Source organism: Bactrocera neohumeralis, chromosome 4 (assembly GCF_024586455.1).
Source record: "Bactrocera neohumeralis isolate Rockhampton chromosome 4, APGP_CSIRO_Bneo_wtdbg2-racon-allhic-juicebox.fasta_v2, whole genome shotgun sequence".
In the NCBI taxonomy this organism is placed as follows: Eukaryota; Metazoa; Arthropoda; class Insecta; order Diptera; family Tephritidae; genus Bactrocera; species Bactrocera neohumeralis.
The window spans coordinates 34,471,998-34,477,059 of record NC_065921.1 but is presented as its reverse complement, the minus strand read 5'-3'; the positions used below and the strand labels follow the sequence as shown (position 1 = coordinate 34,477,059).

Below are 5,062 nucleotides of genomic sequence, written 5' to 3'. Positions count from 1 at the left end.
TGAGAGAGAGAGTTTTGGCTTGTGAGCTGCTTAGCTTGTATGAAGCATATATTCACAAGTGTTTGCTTATGAGCTCACAATACTTATGAATCTTTGCTTAGGATTCTCTGACATTCATGAATACAAAACACTTGTGAATATACGAAGAAGCTCAATTGTGCGCAAGCCACTTGAGCCGTAACGATATGAACCAAAGGCTAAGAAATCCATTACGAAATTAGTAAGAGTTACTATTATATTATTGTATAACAACAAGGATTTTGTAACTGGTTCTAATAATGACTAGATATAATGAAATAAAAAAACTGGATTTTCATATTTTGTGTTAATTTTCTCTATTATTAAAAAAAATCACATATACATACATACTTACATTATTATGTTATCACTTATAATATTACATTTTATTTTATAAAATGATAATTCAGTTCCTTTCAATGGAATTAAAATTAAAAATAAAAATCACGTCAGTTTAATGGTATAAAAATTACATGAATTATTATCAAAAAACTAAATAACAAACTTCAGTTAATTTCGGTAAAAAATAAAAATAATAAGCATAAAATTTACTTCAAGATTTATGTACATACATAAGATTCAACTCCAAAGATACAAGTATATATTATAAGTATAGCTTCTAAATATATATTAAGATTGAGGTATTGCACAAAATTACTTCTCAATATCATTGTATATTTTTGTTTTTTAAGTTTCTAAGGTCTTATTGCCATATTAGTTAGTCTTAAATATTGAATTCAGGAATATTATTTTATCTACGGTTTTGGGTGCAAGTCGATTTCTTTTATCAGTTATTAAATTGCCTGCCAAGGAAAATACACGTTCAGACGCCGCACTACTTGCAGGTATAGTTAATATTTTAAGTGCAAGTTTTGATATGCTTGGAAAGTTAGCTTTATGTTGCTTCCACCATTGAATTGCGTCAAAGTCGTTATCAAATTGTATTCTTTCTGTAAAATATCGATCTATCTCATCTTCTATACGTTCCTGCGCGCCCATGTTTGAAATATTTGGAAAAAAAGTTCAGGTCATTTGCAGGTGAAGACGTATTTGATGTTGAAGTAATTGGTGAAGATGGAATTTGTGATAAGAAACAAAGAAGTTTCAGTTTTGTAGTTTTTACGAAGTCAATAGACTCACCCGTTCCTTTTAAAACCCCTCCGCGTAGGTATAAACTTCAGGGACTCATCTACCTATGCTCTCCAATTTCTAGAATGTAAGATAAAGCTTAAGAAAATAATTCAATAAAAGGATAATAAACAAAGAAGTTTCAGTTTTGACGTCACTACAATCGCGCGTTTCGTTCCATTTAAAACCCCTCCGCGTAGGTATAAAATATATTTTGAATAGGCACGGAGTTTGTGAATGTATTCATGAATAAACAATGAGCCACTTATTAGTGAATGTATTCATGAGCCTTTCAACTCATCTAATAGTATGCAACGAATAGCTCAGACAATTGTATACAGAGAAGCAAGCCAAGCCAAGTGTGAGAGCTAAGTGATTGTGAGACATATTCACACTCATTATTACAGAAGCAAGCCATGTGATTGTGAGAAGATAATATTTTTAGTGAGAGCAAGTGTGAGTGAATATTGGGGGTGATTCATGAATATGAGAGTGTATTCATAAGCCAAGTATTCACTGCAGATCACTGATTTATACACAACATTTTGATTCTACTTGCCATGGGATCGGGTTTTCCCAAATATTATTTGAAAAAATGGTTAACGTAGAACCGTACTATTGTTGTGAAAATTGTAATTCTGATATCATAAAATGTCTATTCATTAGAATTAGAACATATTTCCTAGTAAACGCTTTTAATAAAAAAGTAAAACAAAGTGATTTCAAAAACGTAAAGTTCTTGTGTGTTACACATAGTAAATAGTAATCACATCCGTTTGTCTGTCTATATGAGTCGGAATTTATATATGTATATACTTATATGTCTGTCAGTCTGAATTATTTTATATTTGTCAAAAAGTTTGTCTGTCGAAGGCCGCATTTCCAAAGTTACCTTGATCTGTAATTTTTAAATGAGAATTTTAGCGATTAGGTTTGTACGCTTATTATCAATATTTTTTTTTTGTTTTTTAAGTGTTTTCGTGTACCAGGTATAGGACCCTTCTTTCCACCACTATTCCTTTGATACGGTTTTTAATAAGTATTTCGCTGTGGGGGATTTAGAATATTTTGTAAATATTATGTATTACTTAGTAGATTGTTTTGAATATTACTGTTGTTGTTCCTGAATTGTACCTGATTTTTTATATTTATTTTAGATTTTGTTTAAATAATTACAAGTTTATTGTTTTGACTTGTATTGTTAATGTATACATACAATGGAATTGTACCTGATTTTTTTATATTTATTTTGGTTTTTTGGTTAAATAGTTTTCAGTTGATTGTTTTGACATATATTGTTATTGTTATATTTTTAATGTAATTAATATTCATGAATTGTACCTGATTTTATATACACTCAGTCCTTTTTTTACGCGATTATTGGTTCTGCCACTAATCGCGTAAAAATGGTTAGTTTTCCAATATTAACTGACGAATTGGTTCCGAGTATAAAAAATATCGCGTATAACAAAATATACGCGCAAAAAAATATTCAAAAACAATACAATAAGTTTCAAATTTCAGACGTATGATTTATTCATTCATATCAAAATAAAAAATACAAAACAAAAACCATATAATATAAAAGAGAAGAAAATAAAAAATAGGTAGATTTATTGAAAAAACCGTTGAATGCTGTTTAATCACTGTCATTATACGTAGTGGAAATTATTCTTAGCCGCTTATTTTGATGGCCAGCACTGATATCACTAGAATTTGTACCAGAATCAATAGTAAGAACTATGGAATGATGTTCTGATTGACTTAGCATCTCCGACTGAGTTTACACCATAAATTCAGTTAATTTTGTTTGAATGCTTCTTTTTGGATCCCATAAATTCCGATGTAGTTCTTTATATGTATCTTAACATACAGAGACTCAATTCTTTTTGAAAAATTCGTGCACGTTCGGCATCAGTATCATTTGCTACAAAATAATTTTCCAATTCTGCTGTAAGTTTAAGACCTTGCTTAATCGTCTCTGCTTTAATTGGATGCTCGTCTATCCCGGTGTCGCTGCCATTTTCCGATTCGATTACTTCCGTAGCTACTTCAATCAAATCGCCATCACCGAGCTCTCGTTCTTGAAGAATCTCGTCAATATCTTCTCTCGTCATATCTGCAAGAATTTCTCCTCCCGCGGAACGTGCTAAATAAATGATATCTGAATAATCAGTTGAATTGCTTGTTACGGACATACCACTTTTAACACATTCTGGCCAAAGAGATTTCCAACATGCGTTTAACGTACAATTTTGCCTTATTTCAGAAATTGCTTTTGACGCGTACAAGATGCAATCCTTGATAGAAAAATTTTTCCAAGCATCGGAGAAGTCCAATTCAGGATTTTCTTCCAGTTTTTCCATAATGCACTGAAAAGTTTTTTGATGTAGTACATTTTAAAAGTCGCAATAATGACTTGATCCATCGGTTGTATAATTGATGTAGTATTCGGTGGGAGGAAAATGATATTTACATTAGGATGTTCAATCAACGGATGGCCCGGTGCATTGTCAATTATTAAAAGAGCTTTAAAGGGCTGTTTCTTCTTCTCCAAATAACTTTTAACTTCTGGTACAAAGCATTTAGCAAACCATTTTTGGAATATATTTCCAGTTACCCAGGCTTTTTTATTGGCCATCCAGTGAACACGTAAATATTTTAAATCTTTGCCCTTTAGTGCTCGCGGCCTGAGGCTTTTGTTTACTAATAGCAGTTTAATCATGCTGCCACCAGAAGCATTGCTACATAATAAAAACGTTACACGGCCCTTTGCAGCTTTGAAGCCATCAAATGATTTTTGGGTCTTAGGCACATATGTTCGTTTTGGTAACCTCTTCCAAAATAGGCCGGTTTCGTCCGCATTGAAAACTTGGTCTGGCGTGTAACCACCTTCTTGAATAGTTGTTAATAACTTTGGTGGATAGTCCTGCGCAGCTTTACTATCAGCTGAAGCAATTTTACCCTTAGTTTTTAAATTATGAAAATTATGTCTTTCAATAAACTTCAAAAACCATCCACCACTAGCTGAAAATTCGTTTTTGTTTTCTTGGTTCGATGTTAATCGTTTAAAAATACATAGAGCTTTTTGTTTTATTGTTGTAGTATCAACTGTGATTCGTTTCTGGTTGAGATCCTCAATCCAAATTGTTAATAGGTTTTCCATTTCTTCAATAAAAACATTTCTTGAGTATGAAGTTTTCTTCGCATTTACATTTTTTCCGGAAACTACAGATTTTCTAATTGCATTTTTATTTTTTTTATTGTCCGCACTGTAGATTCACTGAGTTTTGTTTCTAAAGAAATGCCTTTGCGTTTTTTATTTTTTCCTGAATTAACTTCCATTGTAAAGCTAGCAAAAATTAAAATTCTTTAAAAAAACGAAAAAAAACAATCGCGTTAAAGTGAGAAGTTCGCGTAAAAAAAGGAATTTGCGCTGCCAAAATAACCGCGTTAAAGTGAAATAGCGTAAAAAGAGATCGCGTAAAAAAAGGACTGAGTGTATTTATTTTTGTCTAGTCACATTTTTTATAATAAGTAGATTGATTTAAAACTGTATATATAAAAAGGGTGAAAATAGGCCTCCTGGGGAACCGAACACCCAAAAAAGATCGGTAGCGCGCCTACATTGCAACCTCAGAGGTGGTGAGGAAGAGCAATAAATATCCAAAAAACTTTTGTTTCAAAAATATTCTTGAAAGTTTTCATTAATGTTTTCCGTTACAAATACTTTTTCACAAAAAAGTTGATCTAGTACATTTCTTTTAATTACATCTCTGTGCCTAAAAAAGGCAGATTTCGATCAGGTGATCTCAGCTGCGAAAAATTCTTGGAAAACAGCTGATTCTTTGGTTACTTTTAGGGTTATACAATGGAAAGCGGTCAGTTTGCTACAAACTGGAGTTGAAGCAGGCTT

At 31.8% G+C, this 5,062-nt stretch overlaps 1 pseudogene; it reads right to left on the bottom strand.

Moving 5' to 3' along the window:
• Positions 1–2,785: 2,785 nt before the first annotated feature.
• On the bottom strand, positions 2,786–3,772 carry LOC126755247 (uncharacterized; annotated as a pseudogene).
• Positions 3,773–5,062: the final 1,290 nt, after the last annotated feature.